The sequence below is a fragment of the Lycorma delicatula genome, chromosome 11 (genome assembly GCF_047948215.1).
Source record: "Lycorma delicatula isolate Av1 chromosome 11, ASM4794821v1, whole genome shotgun sequence".
In the NCBI taxonomy this organism is placed as follows: Eukaryota; Metazoa; Arthropoda; class Insecta; order Hemiptera; family Fulgoridae; genus Lycorma; species Lycorma delicatula.
Window position 1 is genome coordinate 53584174 of NC_134465.1, and position 27174 is coordinate 53611347.

The window sequence follows — 27174 nt, forward strand, 5'->3', positions numbered from 1 at the left end:
TGACATATAAAATTTAATTTTGTTTATTTTAGAAGAGCTTAATTAGAAAGCCTGATAAGCACTTAAACCATTAGGCCTATTTTGCAATTGCAGAATAGAAACCAAAGTCCTCTAAGTCAATCTGTAGGCAGCACCTCCCATAAAATCTGAAAAAAGGAAAAGTTTGTATCATAAAGTAAAAGTTGTTTGTAAAAAAGACGATCTGTCATGAAAGAATTGTAGTCAAGGCCAAATAACCCTACCCAAAGTAAAGCTCATCTCCATCTTAATTGGGTATTTTTACCCAGATAGGAAAAACATGTTGCTGATTAATGAATTTTAGTTTACCACAAACACAATTGCATTTTATCTAAAATTTAAGAATTGCATAATAACCAAGAAAGAATTTCTAAAAAGAACAATCTTGCCCTTCATAAAATTATGTGCATCCCAGAAGGTGGTGAGTAGTACACACGCCATTAGGTTTTTGGGATGAACGTCAATGTAGTCGACAATGTAACACTTCAAACACCCTTGAACAAGATATTGAAAACTCATATTATATTGAAGTTTTCATTTTTTTTTTGTAACAACCGCAATACCTGCATCTTGCATCGATAAGTAGCATTTGTGGTAGTATTTAAATACTTAAGCATCATACTAATAAAAAGTATAAAATAAAAAAAAATGTAAATGTTAAAATCATGCTTTTAAAAAATCCAGAAAAATGGATTATCCAGTAAGCATAAATAGAAGATAATTTTGTTTTCAACAAAATAATATGTATAAAGTAGTCTATTTTTGTAAGACCACAATAAAATACTTGGTGGCACGGCATGCTTTCATATTCAGTATCTACAAATTCTACAGTACAGTATAAATTCTTTAAATATGACAAAGGTTATTGATACAAAATTGAGATTATAGCTTCAATATACAATATCTAGTAAATCTCTTTAAATGAAATGGAGTTAAGGTGCAAAATAGAACAGAGGTCACACCCCATGCTTTTCATTGTAGTCTTGTGAAAAATAAGACAACTTTATACATATTTTGTTGAAAACAAAATTTTCTCCTGTTTGTTTACTGGGTAACCTATTGTTTTAGATTTTTTTTTAAATCATGTTTTTAAAGTTTATAAACCGTACAGCCAGATCTTCTATAATGTTTTATAATTTGAATGCATGCCTTAATGTATACCTCTGTGAATTTTAACTGCCAAAACAAGGGAAAAGTAAGAATTCTTTGCATTCAGTGATAAAAAAGAGAATATTATTCCCAATTTATTACATCCTCTTATTATATATATTTTTTTTTTAGTCCATACTATTGAACTTTTTTATCATTCCGTTCACTACAGATCAAGTTTGCACAGTTTTGACTTATTTTTAGTTTCCCAAAGATTTTCTTTCTTTTGCTCTGTTGTTGTCGCCATTCTTTCATCTATCTACTCAGGTTTTTATACCCTTCTTTTTCTTTCTCTCTGGTAACTTTGATTCTCAAATCATTTGTCTAAATTTATCTTTTACACAGATCCTTAGAAATGTTTAATGTTTTTAGATCTGTTTATATTTCTTTAAACCGGTTGGTCTTTGTGACTCTGTGTAGTAATTAAATATTTGTTTTGTTAATCTGTGCTAGTTATTTTTCCTGTATATTTGTAAATTTCTTTTCAATTTATTAATTCCATCTTCATATTTGGTCCATAAATTTTTCTTAATTTTCTTTTTCTACTTTTGCTATTTCTTGTTCTGAAAAAACTGCAGACATTTATTCTACCCTCTATAGTTCTTCTGGTAGAACTACAGTTTCATAGTGCCTCTATTTGGAATTAGATGACAGGGATTTTTTATTGTAAGTTTTATTCATGAGATGATAGGCAGTTTCCATTTTTCATACCCTATTCTTCATCCCATTTTTTTCATTTATATTCAATCTTATGATTTCTCCCAAATATTTAAATTTTTGAAGTCTTATTTTTTTCTTTGATGTCGGAAATTTTAACGGTTTCAGTGTTCTGTTCTCTTTGTCACTGAAAAACCAGTTAGTTTTTTCATACGAAATGAAAACAAGATCAATTTTGCTTGCACGTTCAATTAGTTTTTGAATTTTGATTTCAGCCTTGTCTATATCTCTTGTGAAAATTGCAATATCATCTGTGAAGTCCAAAATGTTTGTATTTATTAATTTTTTTTGTACGTTTAACTTTTTGAGTTCTTCCATTCTCTTATGATTTTTTCAATGGCACAGTTAAAGGATTGGACTGTTTCCAATCCCCTTGCTTTATTCCAGTTTTAATTTTGAATGGTTCTGAAAGTTTTCCTAAGAATTTCATCTTTGATTTTATGTTTGTTAATGATTTTTTTGGTTTTTAATATTTTTTTTTTTTTTGTTTATTGTCTTGCGATCTAATTTAAATTCTTCCAAGGATTTTAAGTAGAAATTCCCTGTGGGTGGAGAGTTGTATAGGCTTTCTTAAAATCTATAATAATTATAACTAATTTTGGGTTTTTAATTTTTTGGTATTATAAAATTTGTCAATCTTACATGAACATAAAGATCTTACATGAACTTTAAGTCATAAACTACACTGAATGGAAATGAGCGAGAGCACCAGTTTTGGCCAGTCTGCGCTGTGCCCTCCCTGCCAATTCGCTTGCTAGTAACGCAAAGTCGTATTGGCGAGCTGACCATGTAAGTTATAAAATGACACTGCATTTACGTCTCTAAGACTAATAGTTAGAGAGTTATTAAGGCAGGACAATATAGACCTTTTTCTTAGGCTACAAATTTCTGTTCTGGTACTCTTATATTTCAGTGTGATTTTAAAGACGTTTCACGTCAAAATTTTAACAGAAATAATCTCTACTACAAATAATTGTCAGAAAATCTATTCTTGTCAGACAGATATTTGTACGTATGTATATTTTGCCCTGTATTTGATTATAACCCTGAATGCCATTGACTGGATTTTTTCAACTTTTACTACCTTCAGAAGGGAAAGAATTTATTAAATTTTTGCAAAAATTGGAAAAAAGGGAGGGGGTGTTTTGGCCAAAACAAAATTTTAAATCTTTACTGGGGCACTTTAGGAAAAGATTTTCTTTACAAAAGTTTGAAATTTTTTTTATCAAAATTACAAATTATGAAAAAAGTTTATTTAATACTCATCCCTCTCCCCAAAAAATGGCTTAATATATTTTTATTTTTTTAGTTTCATCTTCAGAAAAGGAGTTAATGGGAATTTTTTGCATCCATATTTTCTATATCAGTAGGTCTTCAAACCACTATAAAAATTTTTATTCATCTCATTCAATGGTCTGTGACAACAAAAAATAATTTTTTGATTGTCCTTACTCTTGAAAAATTTATTGAAAAAAAATTTCACTCCCACAATTTTAAGAAGTTAATTTTCTTAAAAATTAATTTTATCTGAATGCTTCCCCTAGAATATGAGAACCCCAAAATTAAAAAAAAAAAGATTTTTTTTAAATTTTTATTAATTTTTATTTTGTTAAATAATAAGTCACTAATATAACTTAATACATTCCCGTAATGGTAGCTCCTAGATTTAAAAAAAAAATTGAAACAAAATTTTTCATTTTGATTTTATGTAAAATTAATTTTAGTGAATATTTTAAATACATTTTATTTTACATTTTATTCAGATTTCTGTATCGCCATTTTCCAATGATTTGATAATCTATTTTACAAAGTCATTCATAATATAATAGGCCTGTGTTATTGTTTAAACTTTCGATTTTAACACTTGTTGAGAGCATTGATATGCAAATTAAAACAATTTTATGAATGTAATATTATTTAAATTTTTTTTTAAATTATAAGTTTTTTATTTTTTAGGTTTTATAGCCTTAAATTTTAAAAATTATATTTTACAATGAAGTTTTGCTTAAAAATTTTCAAAAAATTGTCTGATATCTTGACTTGCTTTAAAATTTGCTTGTATGAAATAAATTTTAAAATATTTAGCTCTGTTACCAATTCAAAGCTCAAATTTTATCTGAATTGAAAAGACAGCTTATACAGATTTTATATCTTTTAAAGTCATAAATCTTTTAAAATTTAAATTTTAAACGTAAAATAAGAATTTCATTATTTTGGTTATTGTGTTTCAATAAAAAGGAATTGTAAAGATACTAAACTTAAAATGGTTGAAGTGAAAAAATGAATTTCAAAAATTGACCAGCATTGCTGGGAAAGTTATCCAGTTCATTGCCAGATTTTTTAAAAATAATTTATTTTTTGCAAAAACTAAGGTAACAACTAGTAGTTAACCTTACTACTAGTTATATATTCTGGCAGTTAGGTATTATTTATTGGTAGACTACTCAACCTTTTCAATAAATGAATTTGTACAATAAAATTATTATAATAACACAAAGTAATTTCAGTTGTAGTTAAATTTATGTTTAATTTGATTTGATTTATTGTCTTGAATGTTCATTGATTACCTTTAATATTAATAATAATGATGAAGTATCATTCTAATTATTTGCCAAACAGATTGATTTTTAATGTACTTTATTAAATTGTATACATTTTTTTATCCTTGTCAAGCTAATTTATTTGCTATTTAAGTCATCTGTTTTTCATACAGTCAACTTGTACACTGTACATCAATGTATTAATTATTAATTAATTATGCTATTATTATGTGAATTGTAATGTATTTGTTAAGGTTATTACGCAATAATAAAGATATGTACAGTATTTCTTATTGTTATTATTAAAAAGTAGTATAATTATTTTATTATTATATTTTCAAAATTATATGATGCTCTAAATTATTAATGTTTTCTGAAAAATTTTATCTAATATTTTCATATTTAACTATTTAATAAAGACCATTATTATTACAGTGGCATTCAAATGTAAAAGAATTTATTTATAAAAATTTGGTTATCAATCATAATCAAAATATATAAATTCTATTGTTTTTAATATAATACTAAACTATAATACACTGTTGCATTTTATAAAATGTTATTTATTCACGCTCAATGAAGTCTTGAGTTCCAAATCAGTTCTATGCTATTTTTAATACTATTAAATTTTTGATCCTTATAAATACCAGAATTTAGTCATAATTGCATAGTTAACAAGACAAAAATCCAATTTAATTCAATTGAGATTTGTCATTGTTAAAAAAGAATTAAAGATGAGTATTGTTTCAAAGTAATAAAATTGAATCGCAAAACTTAACACTTTCATATGAATTAATTATTTTGGTTAATACATACAGAAATTTTGCATATTATATATTTTTCATTTGTAAGAAAATCCAGTTAAACAATGCCTTTAGATTCCCTTAATATAGTAAAGATATGACCTTACCTATCAACATTTTCTTTTGTAAATGGAAACTTATTTTATTTCCACTGTGTAGAAAAAATTTTATAAAAAAATAAAAATTACTTATTCTTCTATATTGATATCGTCCCCTTCAAAACACAATCCCCCCCAGAGATGTGACACACTTATACTAGTGTTCCTCAAAATATTTGTAGAAAGCATTCTTCATAAAGCATTTATGAAGAATGCATTCTACAAATATTTTGATTTTTTTTCTATTAAGTGCATCATCATAAATTGTTACACTTTTAATACATTCTTAGTCTATGGAAACAAAACAGTCACATGATGCCATGTCTGGAGAATGCAGCATCAGTATGGTGTTATTTTTGTATAAATAATTAGTAATTGTGAAGTGTGAACTGGAGCATTATCATGGTGTAAATTCCAATTATTTGGCCATGTTTATGGGCAAACAATTCAAATCGCCTAATATAAATGGCATAAAACTCCTAAGTAATACTTTTTCTTGACTGGACAGTATGATTGTAATTGAAAGAAATAACAGTAAAGATAACCTTTATATTCAGTCAAACTTGATGTGCTTTTTCTGGTCTTTATTCTATAGAAGCTAACTTCAAGATGATTGGATCTTCATTTTAATACCATAACCATTAAATACAATTGTTAGTTGATGTCAAGTAATAATTGTTTGCAATATTTTTCTGATGTAACTTTTGTTGAAAATTTAACAGTTTTAGAACAAATTTTGCTGCTACTCATTTTATATTCCAAAATTTCACTCAAAATTGTTTCAAATGAGCCAAAATATATTCCCACCTCATTAAGAGCTTCTCTGTTAGTGATTTATTAGTAAATAATTATAAAAGTTCTTTATTTTGTCAATATTTTTATCGGTTGTGAATATATTCGGATATCTAACCACTTTTGTCATCTTCACAGTCTTCTTGAAACAGTTTGTGTACCATTCATAAACTCTGTATTAATATAACATTCTCACGAAAAACCTCCTCTTAACATTTTTACCACTTCACTGCACTTTATCACATTTTTAATGCAAATCTTTTTCGAACAAAATAAATCGCCGTTTATAATAAAATACATCCTAATTATTAAGCTGCCAAATTTGAAATATGCATCTAAATATGGTTGAAAATATTAGGATTCAATAATAAATTATTATATTAAAATATAATAATTCATATAATAATTCATATATAATAATTCATTATATATAGTACTGCCATTTCCAAAAAAAAAAAAGATGTAATTGAAAAAGATGAACTCAAAAAGACAGCAGAACCAAACATTCTTGTTTTTTTTTATCATATGCTCTGTTGAATTTAGGAATAGAATAATAGATGTAAAGCTCATCACATTTCTGAGGATTTGAGATACCAGTTGTTAAGTAACATGTTTGGTTTAGTGAAAAATATTTTATATTATGGACTGGAATGCTTGTTATTCTTTTTTTCTATGTCGATTTTTAGAGCGACATGCATTTAATATTCTCATCGCTTACAACCTTTTTGTTTATGACTAACATATATACATTTATAAAATCTGGAAAACTTTTTTTGAAATATATGATTTCTGATTCCATTCTTCATAATTACATAAATCACCCAAAACTCACTATAAGATTGTTCTATTATCCTTTTTAATTCTTCAAAGAATTCAGTTGTTTATATATTCATTATAATTAAAATACATTTAAAGCATAAAATACAGAAGGAATTTTATTAAATTGGGAGATGGAGATGGAGTTGGTCACTGTTTTTGACGTTATTCTATGAAGTTAAATTAAGCTATTTGTATAAGTAGGTACTACTTGAAGAAATAACTAAGTTTTTTATATCTTCAGACCCCCTCCATTATTTTTACACAAACATGCTTATTAAAAAATACTTAGAGAAAATTTCCAAATGTGAATGGGTTACATTTAAATTATAGTTATCTAGCAGGCAGCTTAGTTCTTTTCTTAATGTCATAATACAATTGAAGTGATTACTTCTATAAATAGTATATCTATTAGAAATAATTTTTTCTTAAAGAGTGTATAATATAAAATTAACAACAATTTTTATTTGTTTAATTAAGGTAAACAATTCAATTAGTACAGTACCAATAAATTTACAAATATCAATAAAATATAAATAGAGAAAAAATATTGTTGCAATCTTAAATGGCTTCAACATCTGTGAGCATGAAGCATCAAAATTCATGATAAAAAATCTGCATTGATTTGTATTGATATAACATTCTGATCAAAAACCTCCTCTTAACATTTTTACCACTTCACTGCACTTTATCCCATTTTTAATGCAAATCTTTTTCAAACAAAATAAATCGCCGTTTGTAGGAAATATAATCATAGTAATATGATTCTGATTTCGTGAAATTTAAAAAGATTTACTTAAATGAAAAAATTTTTGTTGACATTTTCAATCTACATTGTTAATTATCCTTTAACTAAGCTAGAAAACCAATGATTTATTTCTTTATTTTCAGTAGTACATTTACGTTTGTAAATCTTGTACAACAGTTGTTTACACTGATTTCTATTATGACGCTGTATAAATGTATGGTAAAGTAAATTCTTTATTTGCTATATATATAACATCAGCAAGGGACCAAAATTCATATACTAGTTTATGTTATTGCCATTAAATGTTTTAAATTTGAAGCTTCTTAACAAATAATAACTAATCTCTATTGTTATAATTAAAAGCCTAGGAAAATATAGCAGATATTTTTCTTCTTTTTTTCAATTATCTATCATAAATTAGACACATTAGATAGTATAGATCCAGTCTTACAAGAAAGCAATATTAGTTGCTTTTTTATATTATTATTTTGTATAAATGAAAAGAGCATTGTATAATTTCCAAAATATATATTTATATGTACTTGTGAGTCATTATGATCACTGACTGTCAATAAATCAATATTTAATAAATAAAAAACCATTCCGCCCATTTTGTACTAGCATTTAGTGACAAGTGTAATGAAATTTGTGAATTTAAAATATCATGTGATTTTTTTTTTTTTTTTTTGCTTATAAAAATATTTAATAATTGCTCATTTTGGTCAGTATTTATTATTGAATTTTTTTAAGCTTAATAATTGTGAAGTGTATAAAAATTAGTTTTGATTGTATTTTGAATAAATATAATATGGTAAATTAGATAATGTGGATATAGGAAAAATATTTTAATATTACCTGGCCAAAAGGGTGGTATTGATCCATAATTCCTTCCTTGATTGTTGATTGCTAACTCTCTAGTTATTCTTTTCATTCTTTATGAAGAAAAACAAACAAAATTATTCTTTTGAGATTTTATCCTAAATGAAATCTTATTGTGTTTTATTCTTCCTTTTGGAAAGTGGTAAATTATATTTATGTTTAAATTCTGAAAGTAATTAAGAATCTAAGCCTAATTTTGAAATATTTCACATCAAAACAACTAACATTGAAACATGGTTTTTTTTTCAATCTGTCGAAGTAAAATGGAAATAAAAATGTTTCCTTGATTTATTTATTTGTTAGAATCTTCAGTTATTTTCCTGTTTTAATGTTATTCTCTATTGCTTTCTATCCTAATTATTTTAATATCAATAACCTCAGTTATCTATTTATATAATTTGTTTTTTTATAATTTCTGTTTTTTTTATTCTCTGCATATCCATTACGAAACTAACTTAGCCTTGATGTCCAAAACACAAATATAATTTTAGGTAAATCATTTGTATCAAGAAGTATAAATCATTCGTGCACTGCACACTGTCGCTAGGTACACTACTATTGGTCCGCTCGGCGCCAGTAGCAGCTAAAATAGAAATGTGAGCACATGCAACAAACAAACAAACAAATGCACCATCCTTTTTTATGGGAAAGATATGTCTCTAATATAAACTACTGTAATCTCCAAACATATTTTTGAATGGTATCTTTTATATTATCACATCTATGTTTAATAATAGTTGATTTTTTTTTGTACAGTCTACTTTTCAATATCTGTTTTATGTTTTGCATCATCCTTCATAATTTTACTATCTAAATAAGAAAATTCTGTAGATACAATAATTCTTTGTTATCCATCTATCTGTCACATTTCATTACCTTTTTTAATGAATTTCTCTTTAATCAATAAATTCATGCCATTGAAAATTTATTTTAACTCATTTTAGTTTAGGTCTGTTAAAAGAATATTGTTCTCTATGAATTTTAAAATTTTCTCTTTGGATTGTTATTATTCTATTCTCAAGTTTGTTGTTCAGTACGTTTGTAGCTTCATCTGAATTCAAGTAACGTTTATGAAAAATAACAGGACAAAATATATCCTCATTCATGATTTTCTGAATTTGAGGTTGTCTGTCTAATACATTTCAGTATAATTTTATTTAAAGTTTTATTTGTAGGACAGTTTGAAGAGAATAATTGTTAAGTTGCATAAAAATTTGTAAAAGATTGATAAAGGAATTATCAATCTTTACCACTTGCTGGTTTGATTATTTGGGCCAGGTAAAACTGGTAGTGTTTTCTGATTAATATATTATTTTATTAAGAGTTTATTCTCTTTTTTTTTATTTTATCCACATAATATTTATAAATAATGTTAAATGTCATTTTTAGAGGTATGTACTTATCATTAATAGTAATTTTTATTTTTTTTTATTTTACACTCATTTTGTATCGCATAATTTTTTTAAATACATAAAATATTTTAAGAATTTATGAATAGAATTCACCTTTTATTTAAAAAATTACAAAAATGCTAATTGTAAATTTAACCAAATAAAACTGTTGAATAAAATACTTGTTCATTTATTTATTTTATGTATGTTTTTAATTTACATCAAATGAAGGCGGTTCTTAGCTTGACCCATTTATATTTTTTTATTCTTATAACAGACACAATAAAAAGGAATGTGATTCTCTTTTCAACCTTTACATTGTATTATTATGCATGTTATTAAGTCTTATGTTCATCAAATGAACTGATTTTGATGATTTTTTTTTTATACGTCATATTTTAAAGAAAGATCCAATCCACATATTTCAAGAAGAAAACTCAAAATCTGGAAACACGCCAACTACACTAAAGTAGAATGGCAACTAGATCATGCCTTCTTGGACAAACACCACCACTACAATGTAAAAGGTCTCTTATGAGTAGACACTGGCTTAGATCACCATGTAGTGTAAATTAAAATTAAATTTACTCCCCAAAGGAAGTAGCAACACAAAGTCCCTAAAACTAAAAGAAAAATATACCCTACCCAAGTAATCATGAATGAAAATTACCAAAAGTCAACTGAAAAAATAACACTAATGGATAAACTCAAAGACCTAATCAAATCGCAGAAGAATTGGCTCCAATAAAACCCTGTAAAAATCTTCAGTGGTGGAACAGCAAATCCAATGATCCAATGAAATAGTGGAGAAGAGACATCAAGTATGGCTATTACACACCAATCCCAAAAATCCGAAACATCCTTCTAAAATTTAGTAAAACAAAGAAAAGAAAACACCTGAACCTTAAGGAAAATAAAAGACAACAATGTAAAGACACTGAAATCAATAGAAGAAGAATTCAACAAAAAACGCAGTCAAGAAACTACCACAAAATCTTCAAAAAACAACTCCAAAAGTACAAATTCCCAACTCTACTAATGAAGGATGAAAACCGTAATCTGGCCCATAACAATAAAGACAACATGGAAATCCTAGCTAAATATTTCAATAAACTCCCAAATTACAAAGAACCCACAGAACTCCTAAACTTTAACATCAGCACCCCATTAACAACATCAACCTAACCGCAATAAAAGAAGTCTACCAAACATTGGATGAGATGAAGAATTACAAACTGGCAGGAGAAGATCAGACCTTCATAGAGATTTGGAAACATGGAGGAAGACCAGCAAAAATTGCCCTTCAGCAACAGCTTGTCAACATCTGAATCAAAGAACAACTACCAGAACACTGGACGACAGCCCTCATCCACCCACTATGAAAAAAAAACAGACCCTAACAACTACAGGGGAATCTCAAATTAATAACACTACATCCCAAATTAATAAACATTATAAAACTGACCCACACAAACACTAAGTCAATAGTGACATTCTGAGGCAAACTCTCAGGACCATTTCAGATCAAAACAGAGGATTGCATCAAGGGGATGGACTCTCACCACTCTTATTCAACTGCTGGAAATGGTAATGAGGGGATGGCTCAAAAATACCCCCAAAAATAAAAATAGACCATAAAATCAAAACAAACTGCTTTGGTTTCACCATTGGCTAAGCACTGCTAGCAAACAAAATTGACAAAGCTAAAACAGATTAGAACTTCATAACATTGCAAATAAAATTGGCCTCAGAATATAATTTGAAAAGACAGAAATTATGTCCCAAAAGCCAACATAATTAAAAGAAGTAAAGTCAAAAGTAACCCAACTTAAATACCTCAGAGAAATAATAACAAACAACCTAAACGAAAAAACCTCAATCCAAACAATATAGCTAAAGCACAAAAATTAATCTGGTTCACCTACATCAGAAAATGTTTCTCCATAAATACAAAAATAAGACACTACAGCACAGTTGTAAAACTGGAAGCCACATGTACTACATAAACACTCTTCCACCTGAACAAACAATCAAAGACCAACAGACAACAGAAAATCAAAAGAATTGGAAGAGTGCATACTAATGTAATAGAATCATCTAATAAGTTCAAAAATATGACTTTGAATACAGAATGACAAAAAAAAGTTTTTTGTCGCCGCCCCTTCATGAGGATTTGAGTAAGACCAAACAACCACGAGAAAGTATCTTAGTTTACTAATTATTTGACTAAAAATTTTGAGATATAGGAACCACAAGGTACAAGGTCCATATCTCCTTCCCTCCCTGACCAATTGTAACCAAAATTAAATGGTTTCAATGCCCTGTATACAGAAAGCAACATGGGAAATTTCAACCAAATTGACCCATCCAGCCCAGAGATATCGAGTATAAAACAGGTCAACATGCATTCATACATCCTTAGAGAACATTTCAGTATTAAAATTGTGTTTTTTGGTAAGAGGGGGTAATAAGATCAAGATCTGCAAAAACCTTTAATGCAAATTTGATATGACTAGCATGCCTTTCCTTATATTTTATGCTGTGTACCTGTGTAGTGTAGCTTCATAGACAGAAAAGTAAAGATTTGTATAAGCTGATGATACTTAAATAATAATTAATAATTATTTCTTGGGTGATTTAAGATATGTGAAAAATTGGTTTACTTTAAATAGTCTTGCTTTGAATAAAATTAAAATAATTCTTTCTAATTAAAAAGTAAAATTAGATTCTAATATTTGGGATTCTTTTTTTAATCCGATTGTAACTACCAGATTTCTTGGTTTCCACCATCAAAGATGCTCTTCATGGAGTAATCACATCAGTTACATACTCATATTTAATAGTTTTTAAATTGTTTGAAACAATTAATAAAAAATGGCTGGCAAAGTGTTGCATGGCTATGATGGCAAAGTCATACAGAAAAACTTTTCTAAAAATATTCATACGTAGGTTGGCTTTAACAAATTCGCTTAAGTAAAGTTTTCTCTAAATCTAATTCCCTCTTCAATAAAGGCTAAAATAAGAAAAAAAGGTTTTTGTCATTTTAAGTTCAGGATCTATCCTTTAAAAAGATTGTTGAAAGAAGAAAGGGAGGTAGACCGAAAGAAGAAAAACATATATTTTAATTTTAAAAAGTGGGGATTGATTTTTTAAACATTTTTTTGGATTATTTCTATTTTCTCTAGAATGCCTCTGAAGAAAATTGAAGTTGTTTTTTTTCCAATACCTCCCACCTTAATGAATTTTGAAAAAAATTAATGTGATCAATGCCCCATGTATAGAAATATTTGAGCCAAATATGAAGAAAGTCGGTTTGATCAATCCTAAGATATAAAACCAAAAGTAGTGCAACATAAATTCGTAGATAGTATCCCCAATAATGTGATGACTGTTCAGAAAATAACTGAACATTTTAAATTATGCGCCAATAGAGATATTTAGTGACGTGTGGTTGACAGCATTGTGTTTCCCATAACCTCCTCTGTAACACCATGTTCTTGGATTATTGATATCTCATTCAGTTTTCATGTTTGGTTATTTGAGTGCAACAAGTTAAGTATTAGTAACGATTTTGTAACATGTGATTTTTGCGTGAAACTGAAAACGTTCACAGACATGTTTCAACTTTTAACAAGCTTATGGAGATGATGCTCTGGGTCATAGGCAATTGTTATGAATGGTTTTCCCCAATTCAAAAGTGGTCTTCAGTCAATCGAACATGAACCTCAACCAGGAAAGCCTTCAATTTCAACTGATGACACCTGCATTCAGAAATGTGAACGATCTGTTGCGTGCAAATCGCCGATATACTTTCAGAGAATTTGCAGAAGAGGTTAGCATCTCAATCAGATTATTTTATGACATTATGACTGAAAAATTGAACATGCATCCAGTGGCAGCAAAGTTGTCCCTTATTGGATGATTGAACAGCAGAAAGAACATCGAGTTGATGTTTGTCGGCAACGTTTTGAACAAGCTAATGATGAAACATTCATGCAAAGGGTCATAACGAGAGACAAAAGTTGGGTTTACAGCTACGACATCGAGACAAAACTTCAATCATCAGAATGGATTGGCAAAGGATCTCCACGCCCCAAGAAAGCACGTCAGTTTCAATCTGATGTCAAAGTGATGCTCTCTGGTTTTTTTTTCAATTTTAATGGAATTGTGCATTTTGAATTCTTGCCTCAAGGCCATTTCAAATGAAGATATCTTGGATTTCTTTGCAAAGTGGAAATACTGCTGGGAAAAGTGTGTAAATTGGAAGAGGGGAGTACTTTGAAGTGAACAAGCACCAATATTCTGTAAAATTAATAATAAAGATTAAAAAAATAAAGTTTGGTTATTTTCTGAAGAGACCTTGTTGTATAAAGGTATATTCTTAGGTTATCTTGGGTGGATCATGCAACTAATATAGATGTTTTGCAGGACTTAACTGATGCTATAATCATTTACATATGAACAGCAGAAAAATTAAATATTTAGATCACATAAGCTATCTTGACAGATGTAATTTTTTATATTCTAGGGAAAGGTGGAAGGAACAAGAGAGCTTGGCTAGAAAGGGACTTTTCTTCGCTGAAAATTTGAGAATGTAAGTCAAAATAACACCTGAAATGTTTCATGGTGCAAATGAAAAAAAAATTCATTTCCAAGTAGATTAGCAGTATTAAACAACACACAAACCAAAGAAGACTAATTTGCTTTACAGATCTGTTAATGTACATTGTAAGAACTATTACTTGAACTCAGGGTAAATACTGCTTGTAGACTAATTAAACATATTCAATTAATGCAAGTCAAAATTTCTTCTTATTTTCCTTTAATTCATTAGCTGCCTAAAATGATTTAATAATGTTACACAGTAGAATCTGAAGTGACCAACTAGATCTCTAGTTAAGTGTTCTACAATTTCACTTTTATAAACATTATGCATTAACCCTCACAACTAGACTATTGGGACACAATCAAATGCATTGTTTTCTCTTCCACCACTTTGTCAAAGCTTATTTACTGCCACATTACCACTTTTGTAATCCTATTATTCAATAAAGGCAAGAACTGCAGTATTTTTTGTGTTTGATTTATGCTACACTTTTTAATTACAAAATTGTAAAATAACTGTATTTGAATATCAGTTTTTTTATTCAGGAGGTAGATAGAAAGCATCACATTAAAAAAAATGAATTAAGGTAAGCAAATAAACAGTTCACTAAAATATACAATAAAAACTATAACAAGAAGGTAAGGAAAAGATAAAAACACTGTTAAGTGGAATTCTTACAAATTTTAAATAGAAGGATTAGAAGCAAGAGGAAAATTCAAGAGGTATTAGTAAAGTTTTTGTCAATTGACGTTATTTGTAGTTTAATAATAATTTTGGTGAAATTAATATATCATTCATGCAAATTTTAACTGATTTTGATGAAACTTGGTGGAGTGATGACATAAACCTATAGGGAATAGTGATTTTTCAAGTAAATCTACCCTACTAATTTTCAAGTGAATCGGTTTATAGGAACCGTAGAGTTAAGAACCAAAAAATGGGGTACATTTTTGGCTTTTTTTTCGTTCTGAAGGGGAAAATTTTAACCGTTTTGATGTAATTAGGAAGCGGAGTTAGACGCAAAAAATTGGGGTTTTGGGTACGTTTTCTAGGTTAACTGAAACCTGAAATTCGCTCCTCTGACATATTTACTGCGATAAGTTTCTTTTATTTATTTAATGTATTTTTACCCCAAGTCCTTTGTGCATTATGAATGAAGTGTACAATAACAACGTGGCAGTGCAGTGCGGATTAATATTTGAATTTTCTATTAATTCAATGTTGCCAACTAGCAATATAATAATACTAGTTATTGACACGTTGTACTCGTACGTTACCATTACTTATTTTTAAGTATGATGTTCTGTATCTAATGGTAAAATAGCTATAAAAAAAACAAAAAAATGTTTATGATAATGATGGGATTGATCTTAATTTAATTAAAAACATTTTGTAATATTTATAATTTATCTATGTACTGATTATCTCTTTTGTTTATAGTCAATACATAAAATGGTTAACTAATAATTACCGCACGTTAAATTATTGCTTTAAATAAAAATTCACGCTAAATTAATTTCGCAAACTGTTACATATTATAAATTTTAACCTATCCCACCTTCTGTGGTCATTTGCTAATGGCGTCTGCCAAGTGTGTTGGATTTAGTTTTCGTAGAGGATAAAAGTCGGTTTATCTTAAGTTAACGTGTAATTAATCATTGTAGTTAATAAATAGTGATAATTGTAAGTACCTTGACAACCTATTTTTAAACAACTAAATTATATTTTTTATATATATTTATCACTTATAAAAGGGGAGGGTCAGACTGTACCCGTTGATATTTAGCCGATTTAATTTTGTATGCACTAAGTTAATCAGTTTTCTCGTTGCTGTTTATCTTCATTTTGGCAGTCAGGAAAAGCGTAATGTTAAATTATTATTTTTTTCTTATACTGTTCATTCTACTTCAAAATATACATTTATTTTCATAAGAGTATATATATGTTATTCACATAGGTCAATAAAATAAATTATTTGATATCCTTATGGAAGTGAGTGATATCGTGTTCGATTATTATTTTGTATGCGAATTATAATATTCCATTTACCCACTGTTATTTTAAAATACTTCGCTTAGTTGTATATTTTGTAAAAAAAACTAATCGGGTTTTGTTGCATAACCCAAAACTGTTGTATGCAAGTGAGATTTAATAAGATCGACTAAAACTTTTGTTATGCTATGTTTATTGTAAAAGAAATAATGGTAAATGGTTTGTATTTATAGTTTTATTGATTTTTGTTGAATTTTTCCAAAGTAACATTTCGTGATTATTTATCATGGAAAACTTGAAAATATATCAAGATGTAATTAAGTATGTTTGTAGCAGGCGTTTGTTTTGACACAAAATTTTGAGTTTTGTTTATGAAGGGAGAATATCGGGTTACATTTTTTTAAATTTTAAATTTGTTGTCAATATAAATTAGCATATCACTAATGAAGAAAATTTGTACTTTAGTATTAATCTAATTCTCAATTGAGTTTTGATTTAATACCAAAGTGATAATTGTAGTAAGTACCTGTAAGTACATAATAATAATTATGTAATGTGCTATGTTCACAATAATAAATTATGTAATAATATTTATGATAATTGTAAGTACGTGTATTCCTACCAAATGTAGGAGAAAAATTACTTAAAAATAATTATTCATTATGTGCATTAAAAAAATTTTACACAAGAATGTTACCAGTTCACTCCACAAATAAGAACAATTTATAGTCAGAGAATTGATGTAAAGCAGGATAAAAAAGAGGAACTGTATAGTTGTAATAGGTCTTTACCTCTGAAAAGCTTGTATTTATAAGGATTGGTATTTCAGAATATCGGCTACAAGAAAACTGCAGTGTGTATGTGTATTCATTTTCTTTTGATAAAATTTATGTAAATAGATAGGTTGGAATGAGATATATTTAATATTATTAGATTTGCTATATATTATGCGTTCAGTTGTTTTTGGTTGTTTAAATTATTAATAAGTAAAGATATCTGTTATCATCCATAACTCTTTCTGTAAGTCAAGAAGATATTACACTGTAGATAATTAAATAGATATTTAGTAATCAGATATAATTAATTATGAATAAATGTTGAATTGATTACTTTTTGATATCTCTAGTAATGTAGTTTATTATTGAATTAGGGTAGCATAGTAAATCAGTCCTGTGTAGTTTGTTTATCATAACTTATTTTTGTTGTAAAGTTTCTAGTTTGATATTTATACATTATATAATATTTTTTCTTGTGTTTTAAGATTTGATTAATAATGAAACTGTAAGTGAAATATCAATTTGTAATCTCTATTTAAAGTTTTTTGTAAGACTTGATCAATACTATCTGTAGTACTTCTGTATATTAGTTCAAATATTTCATATCACTTCATTCTTCTTGATGTCCTAATTTCTAGAATGTCATCAGTAATTGTATATTTCAGAACATGGTTTAGTAAATTTCTTGTTTAGTGATGTAATATGCATTATTACTATTAAAGATGTTGAGTTATTTGTTAAAAATGGACAGTTTGATATATTTCTTATTAGTAAAGAAAAAACAAATTAACAAGGAAAGTAACTTTAGCTTGCATTTTGTGACTACACATGAATTATGTTTGCGTGTTATAGAAAGTTATTCATGCTTTCGCGATTTCAGTTCCCTAACTAATCTATTTTATATTTTTATAATTAAATTATTTATGTGTTACTGACAAAGTAGTAGAAATATGGATTGATTTTTTTTTTTATATCTATGTAACATTTATCCATTATTATTATAATAGGTATGCAATAATTTATAATTCAGTTTTCATTGGTTTTTCTTTTGCTGTTCAATTTATATAGTAAGGTAACAAAAAATTATTTTTAATTTCATTAACGTGTTCTATAAAGTCGGATGATTGGATACTTAATTAATATTTGAAAAAACTACACTGTTTTTTTTTTTGTAGAAATTGTTTTTTAGCTAATTCATCATGTGTGGTTTATTCAGTTTATGGATTTAGTAAGAATAGATGACCACCTGTTTTACCAATTTAATTTAATTTAATTTTTTTTTTACTTCGAAATAGAAAACAGATTCCCTTTGCAGACAGTTCCTTTTGCAGATTTGTCACTTTCACTTGAGCTTCAATAAAGAAAGATGGCTAAGAGATAACAGCCTCGAATCATAGGTGGAGCTAGAGTGCTGACTTAACATCCTGATAAAACATGTCCAAGGGACAAGCCAGGAAGGTTAATAAAAGGGAGAAATGGATGAGTGTGATGATAAACCCATAAATTATTATTGTTGACAGGATCAATATTGTAGCTCTCTAATAATAAAAATATAAGAGCAGTTAGTTTTTTGTCACTGAAAATACACATATTGATTATAAATTCTTTTATATCACTTTTAACTTCTTACATAATTTGAGATTTCTGTAACTGCTTATATGTGCATTACGTTAATACTGTTTTAGCTTTGATTTTTAAAACATTACAGTTTTTATATTTTTACTTTGATTTTTAGCAGATTTAGTGATATCATCAAAATTAATTTAATTAGCTATTTTGTGCTCGATTGAGATAATAGTAGTAAATTTGAAACCCGCGACTGGCTGATGATGGAACAAAGATAATTTTTAATCACCTTAAGTTTAAAAAAACTTTGTTCACATCAACTAATCAGTGAACCTAAATCAGAAAATTCCATTTCAATTATGAATTCAAAATTTTCAATGATAACCATTTCTTGAAATGTGGTGCTATAGGAGAATGTTAAAAATCAGATGGGTGGATAAAGTGACAAATGAAGAGGTATTGCGGCAAATAGATGAAGAAAGAAGCATTTGGAAAAATATAGTTAAAAGAAGAGACATATAAGTCTGTCTCTTCTTCTTCGGAGTACCTGAGAAGAAAATATTTAGATCAAAAATTAATTTAAATGTCAGGAAAACATTTTTGAAAGTATGTGTTTGGAGCGCAGCTTTATATGGAAGTGGAACTTGGACGATCGGAGTACCTGAGAAGAAAATATTATAAGCTTTTGAAATGCGGTGCTATAGGAGAATGTTAAAAATCAGATGGGTGGATAAAATGACAAATGAAGAGGTAAATAGCGGCAAATAGATAAAGAAAGAAGCATTTGGAAAAATATAGTTAAAAGAAGAGGCAGACTTATAGGAACATACTAAGGCATCCTGGAATAGTCGCTTTAATATTGGAAGGACAGGTAGAAGGGAAAAATTGTGTAGGCAGGCCACGTTTGGAATATGTAAAACAAATTGTTAGGGATGTAGGATGTAGAGGGTATACTGAAATGAAATGACTAGCACTAGATAGGGAATCTTGGAGAGCTGCATCAAACCAGTCAAATGACTGAAGACAAAAAAAAACATTTATTGTAATGTTCTTGGTTGATTCCAGCCACTTGCAAATGACTTCTCAGTAGCTCAATTTCAATTATGATGTCTTTGGAGAATTCATTGAACATTTGCATAAGATTTGTTGATATCTTTTTGATGAAAGAACTTTGAGACTTTCTGAAGTTCTTTCATCAAAATTATACCCCTTCCTGCTTATGACCACACCCTGTGCAGACCACACCCTCCCTAATTATGCCAGTGACCTAAAGATGCCTCACTATTAATCAAACAATCTTCACTTTTTTCATTATCACAAATCTCTTGTCATTTTATGTGGCTCTATATTGTCCATAACAGACTGTCTTGGATTCATAATAGAATTCTCTTACGTATTTATAATTAATCTCTTACCAGTATGTGTATGTCAGTATAAGTATGTAAATTGTGACAATTTTTAATTGTACAACCAATTGTAATTAAATTTTATTGCTTTATTTCACGAATTCTTGAGAGATAGGATCTAGATATTTTATATTATAATGCTGAAATGTTATTTTAAATAATGCTTAAATTTCCAGAATGTACCTTTAATCTATGAAGACTTAATACTGCTTCACATCACTGATGGAATGTGATGTTATTTTTGTTACTTTTTGCAGTGATATATTTTGTGTAAAATTTCTAAAATTGATAAAATTGATAATTTGAAAATCCTTCATTGGTTGTTCTATTCTTAGAATTGTAGGCAGCAAACATGCCTCTAATGAATTCATAGACAATTTCTTTAAGAAGAACATTGAATTATTTAAGATTTTCTGGAGGGTTTAACATTTATTAGCACTATAGATTACACAGTTGTTTGTCTGTGTTCAAAGCTTTTTGCTGAAGATCAAGGTATGTCAGTCTTAGCCAAGTTAGTTCTCTTGATGAACTTGGATCAAAGAATTGGACAACTCCAAATTAACAGGAAGAAAACCTTGCAATAATGATGCATTATCTGAGATAAATTCGAATGAGAAATCTTTTATAAAAATTCATAAAAATGTTTGTTGAAAATTGTGATAGTTAATTAAGTAAATGAAATAAAGACTTCACTATGCAAAAACTTCACTATTTCGTTACTTTTTACAGTAAATGTTTGATTGGAAATTAGTTTGATATTTTATAAATATATTAGAAATTTCAATATATGATATTATCTTTTGAAATCCAAATTAACTTACTAATTAAACTTATGCAATATATGAAAGTATGATAAGTAAAATGTATGTGTATGATATTTATATAAAATGTATGTAGGATTTGTGTGCAGTATATGATAAAGTATGATTAAAAAGTATAAAGTTTTAAAAAGTTTTTGTAATATTATTTCTCCATTCTCTAGTAACTTTTCCATAACAGTTAAAAAGAACAGAGTTTAGAATTTTTTATTATTTTGCATGTAATTTTTTTTTATAAACAGTATTTTTTAAATCAAGCTAGATTGTTTGAGCAACATTTCTTGCAAGATTATATCTAGCTAATATTTTTCTTTATTTTGATAAAACTACATCATTCTCAGGGTAATCATCCCAATTTTTCTGTGGTTTCTCTTTTATACATTCATTAATATCATAACTCTCTGTCTTTTTCATTAGTATGCTAAAAATGATCTAAATGTTGTCATATTATCAGTTTTTTTTTACGTCTCACACATACGAGGTGCGACAATAGTGTAATGAGACTGATGTGAAAAAAATGTTGCTTACCGTTTTAGTCATGTTTAGTGTTGTCTCCTTCAAAGTAGTTCCCCTCTGATTGCACACACTTATTCCAGCGCTTCTGCCATTGATGGTAACATTTCTGGAACTCATCTTCTGCAATATCCTCCAAGACCCTCGTCACAGCTTTTTGGACATCTTGTGTTGTTTGAAAATGGTGTCCCTTGACCGCCATTTTGACTCTTGGAAATAGAAAAAAGTCACACGGAGCGATATCTGGTGAATAAGGTGGCTGTGGTAGTACTGAAATTTGTTTTGAGGTTAAAAATTGCTGTACTGACAGAGCAGTATGGGATGCCGCATTATCGTGATGCAGAATCCAATTATCAGCAGTGTTGGCACGGACACGAAGAACTCGTTTACGAAGTCTTTCTAAAATGTCTTTGTAGAAATATTGGTTAACTGTTTGTTCAGGAGGCACCCACTCTTTATGAACAATTCCCTTGGAATTGAAGAAGCACACAAGCATGTACTTTTGACTTTGACACGAGCTTTTTTTGGTCTGGGTGATCCCTTTGAGCACCATTGCGAACTTTGGCGTTTTGTCTCTGGATCGTATTGAAAAAACCAACCTTCATCACCAGTGATAACACGGTTCAACAAATCTGGATTGGTTTCCGTTTGCTCTAACAGATCGGCTGCAACATTTTTCCATGTTTCTCGCTGTTGTTGTGTGATATTTTTGGGGACCATTTTTGCACAAATCTTTCTCATACCAAGATCTTCAGTTAATATTAGACGAACCGTTTCTCGATTGAGTTCTTCTGCAATCATTTTCACGGATAATCTTCGATCAGATCGTACGATTTCACGCACCCTGGTCAAGTTGACATCTGTCCGTGAGGTTGATGGTCGTCCACTGCGGTCTTCATCTTCAACATTCGTTCTGCCTTCACTAAAAATTTTATGCCCCGAAAAACTTGTGCTCTTGACATAACCTCCTCTCCAAAAGCCTTCATAAGTTTTCGTTGCGTTTTCACCCAATTTAACGGAAAAAGAAATAGCATATCTTTGCGCAATATTTTGCGGTTTCATTTCTGTGACGAGAGACACAAACACGTGTTCAGTTATTACAGCACAACTCACAACTGAGCAGTTGCATCAATGTGCCGCTTGGACTAGAAGTAGCTTATAAACCAAGTTCAAAGATGGTGTGCCTACGCAAGCTGCAGGGGGTTGCCACATCTTGCAAAGAAAAATCAGTCTCATTACTTTATTGTTGCACCTCATATATTATGTTGTCAAATGTAACTTCCTAGCAAAGATAGAAATCTCTTATAACTAATACAAAGTTTAACAACATTACTGTACCAAATATGTCCTTAAATCTTCATTTTTGCACATTAATATGATTTTCATCTTTCATGTCCGTTAAATAAAGATTTCTGTTCAGTAAATGTTGATCTTGTTAACAGATCTTTAATATCTCTTACTCTGCATAATTCACCTCAACAATTTCACTGTAAGTAGCAATTTACATTCAAAAATTTCATTTTGAATGCATAAACTTCTTAGGTTATGCATTTTAACCTTCTGCAGTTCTTTTTGGCTTTGAAAAATTTTTTTAATTTTGTTTTTTTTGTTCTTTTTTTTCCATTATTATTTAGAGATAAAATTGGATATTTGATTGATTCACCCCTTTTTTTTTTTAAATACACCAGAATGATTTTTTTAATTTACTTAAACTATTTTCTTTATTAACTGTAATATCATTTACTTTTTTTTGTCTTGTCATTTGACTGGTTTGATTCAGCTCTTCAAGATTCCCTATGTAGTGTCAGTCATTTCATTTCAGTATACCTCTTACATCCTACATCCCTAACAATTTTTTTTGCATATTCCAAGTGGTGCTTGCCTGCACAATTTTTCCGATTTACCTGTCCTTCCAATATCAAAACGACTATTCCAGGATGCCTTAATATGTGGCCTGTGTAAGTGTCCTTAAGAGGAGTTGATCCTTCTTTTAACTATATTTTTCCAAATGCTTCTTCTTTTCTTTATCAATTTGCCACAACACCTCATCATTTGTCACTTTATCCACTGATCTGATTTTTAACATTCCCATAGCACCACATTTCAAAAGCTTCTAATCTTTTCTTATCAGGTACTCCAATCGTCCAAGTTTCACTTCCATATGAAGGTACGCTCCAAAGATATACTTTGAAAAATGTTTTCATGACATTTAGATTAATTTTTGATGTAAGCAAATTATATTTCTGACTAAAAGCTCATTTCGCTTGCTTGTGCTATTCAGCATTTTATATCGCTCCTGCTTCATCCATCTTTAGTAATTCTACTTTCCACATAACAAAATTCTTCTACCTCTGTAATCTTTTCTCTTCCTATTTTTATATTCGTTGATTCATGAATATGAATCATGGATCTGGGGAGCAATGCTTATTTCTACTATATTTCATTACTTTCCTTTTGTTCTTTTTTATTTTCATGCAGTAGTTCTTGCGTAGGCCTTTATCCATGCCATTCATTGTTTCTTCTAAATTTTTTTACTCTCGGCTAGAATTACTATATCATTAGCAAATCATAGCATCTTTATCTTTTCACCTTACTGTTACTTCGGATCTAGAATGTTCTTTAACATCATTAACTCCTAGTTCTCTGTAAAAATTAAAAAGTAACAGGGATAGGGAACATCCTTGGACTCCCTTTTTCGAATTATTTCTTACGTTCTTTGATTATTACGGCTGCAATTTGTTCCTGTAAATTCTTCTCTAGAATTGAAACTCTATTCTTCTTCTGTATTTATTCTTCTCAGTCCATTTATACACTTATTGTAATTTGCTACTAGTTTTCCTATTTTATAATTATAATAATCCAATTGGTCAGCAATTTAGCAACTGTTTTTTTTAAGATCATTGTTACTTATGAAATGATATCTACACTTTTTGTTTCAAGAAATAATTAATACCTCAGTGGGCTTTGTAGGGGTAAGTTGAATAATTCCCAGGCAATTTTTTTTTTTTTTTAAGTTACCCTGGTAAGCAGTTGTTAATGCGAAATGAAGTGATGTTAAATGACAATAGTGTACATTATTTCTTTTGTACTATATGAACCATATAAGTGATTCCTAGAAAGTTTTTGAATTAATTTTTCCATTTGGCATGAAATCAAGTAAGAGACTTTACTGCACCAGAAATACATCATCATTTTCCTTTTTATCAACATTTTTTATTTTAATCCACATTTCATAACCAGTAACAATATTTTTCAGAGATTACGTTTTATCTCCAAAATTCCAAGGCCACTTCCATTTGGTCTTTCTTGTTTTTTCAGTTAGTAGTAGGGTAAATCTTCTGTTACAAATTTTATTCTTAAGATGTTCATTGCTTTCAGTGTGTACAAAATATTTTGTATTCAAGATGTTTAATAATAAATTTTATGTAGAAAAAGCCTTCGATATCTGAGTAAATTATTAACAGTGAGTATTATGCGTCCTTAGGTAATTCACTGATCTATATTTTTTTCTCCAGTTTTTCACTCACAAGCAAGGACCATGCAGAATTTACTTAATTCTAAGCATTTGATTTTCCTTCAAGATTGAAATTCATGATAAAAAGATTATATCCTGATAGCTTCAATTTCCTTTTACCCATTTCTGGCTTCTGTTCTTGCACCTTTAACACTGTTTCAATCAATTTTGCCTTTCTTGAAAGCTTGCCACTTTATATTTCTTATTTCGAATAAGCTTTTATTCTTGTTAACTCTTCTCATTACTCAGTTTTTAATTTCTGGCTTTTCTATTTAATATTTTCCAGTCTCCTCTGTGACTATATTTTAATGCCTATTATTTTTTATTTATTTATTAGTCTCACTGTTTTCACATACAGAAATATACTCAAAATACAGCATTTGACGCTGCTTCCTAAACATTACTATTCTTCTTTTTATTTTGTTTTTACCTTTTGCTGTTGTTTTTTTTTTTTATTAATATCTTTTTTAAGTACCTGTTTTGGTTTACTTACAATTCCTTTGTTTTGTGCATGCATTTGTTTATTTACTGTCTCCTTTCCTCATTACTCTGTTTTTGTATCATTCATTTTTATTCCATATTCTGTCATGATGTCTTACAGTTTGAAATTACTTGATGAATATCTTGTGTTTCGTATTGTAAAAAGCTTTTCGCATCTATGAAACATATATATTTTATTTTCTTTCTCCTACCCATTTTCTGGGTTCTTTCACCTTGTAGAAAATTTTTGATCATACATTCAGGAAACATTAAACGAGGTTGGTAATAGGAGGCAGCATTCTTCTTGCTTTATTCCTCTTCCAAGATCAAATTATTTAGTTTTAGCATACTTTATTTTGATAGCTGTTTTTAGATTCAGGTACAATTTTTTAATTAATTTTTTATCTTCCTTCCATTATATATATATATATAATATACACATCAGTTAAATATTAAGTTTTTTTTATAATTATGGTAAAATTTAACATAAAAAGTAATTGGTCAGTTTATAAATTTTGTTTGATTTTTAATGTTTTCAAGATTTTAAGAGTGAATTGATATGTCTTCTGTGGTGAAAAATGTGTTCGCTGTACACCATTTAAATATTTTTATACATATATGCATTTTAAATTTACATTTAATTATATTTATCAGCGTAACTAAATAAGATTAACATTCTTATTTTTAGTGGGCAACAACTCGTTTAAATTAGTTATGAGTTTTGAAAGTACAGATTTATTTATTTTTGTGGACAAGATTTAAAAGTGTACATTTTTGTAGAATTAATTTTGGCTGAAGCAAATTGAAATAATTTTATTTTTTCCCATACTCACATAATTTGACCAAGCTTGGAATGCAGATGTAACCAGGAAATTTATCAGATGATAATTTAAAAATTCGTTTGAGCATTAAGGTTGGAATGAATGGTGTTGTTTTAAAGGTTATTTTGCTTGTATGTATACATTCTCTCCCTCTTTCTCTTTCTCTCTCTCTCCCTGTGTGTGTATGTTTTTAGAAATAATTGTTAAAATTTCCTTAGTTTCGTTTATTTTTTTATCAGTTTGATGTTGGAGGTTATCATATTTTGTTTTGAGTCTGTATATATAAAATGTGTATTGTTTTTTCCCTATTTTTTGTGTGTGTAATATATATATATATATTTCAATTTTTAATTACCATTTAGAAAAAAAGATTGTATTTTTTAATAAAAATTAATTTTAAAAATGTCGAAGGCTTTGCAGTCATATCTGTTTAATTAATAGAAAAATGATTATCAATAGGGAAGTATATATGATAATGAATTGTATGATTTAATTTGTTACTTAACTGTGTGAGTATATATAATATTATATATATTATTAAATAACACTGATCATAAATTGTTTTTTCTGCTATTAATGATGTTGATAATTCTGGATTGAATTTCAATTAAGATTTCATTTTAAAAGATCTTTGCATAGTTTAGTCGTTTTTATATATATACGAAATATATAAATAGTTTTAAAAATAAATATCTTGAGAGGTCGTACCTTAATTTTTTTAAGTAAATTTA

At 28.3% G+C, this 27174-nt stretch overlaps 1 protein-coding gene and 1 long non-coding RNA gene across 4 annotated transcripts in view; one reads left to right on the forward strand and one right to left on the reverse strand.

Moving 5' to 3' along the window:
• Positions 1 to 26539, reverse strand: LOC142332249 (uncharacterized). Its single transcript, XR_012758234.1, has 3 exons — positions 26456 to 26539; positions 8537 to 8613; positions 1 to 146 (listed from the first exon to the last, which is right to left on the reverse strand). It is a non-coding gene; the product is annotated as an uncharacterized LOC142332249 (long non-coding RNA).
• The window catches only part of AP-2alpha (adaptor protein complex 2, subunit alpha), a 125734-nt gene continuing 114695 nt past the window's right edge, over positions 16136 to 27174 (forward strand). For 2 of the 3 annotated variants that reach the window (XM_075378558.1, XM_075378557.1), the window contains exon 1: positions 16136 to 16240. The gene's annotated coding sequence lies outside the window, so the exon portion shown is untranslated. Of the gene's footprint in view, positions 16241 to 16327; positions 16421 to 27174 lie in introns of those variants that run through there. The other variant, XM_075378559.1, reaches the window with a different exon arrangement.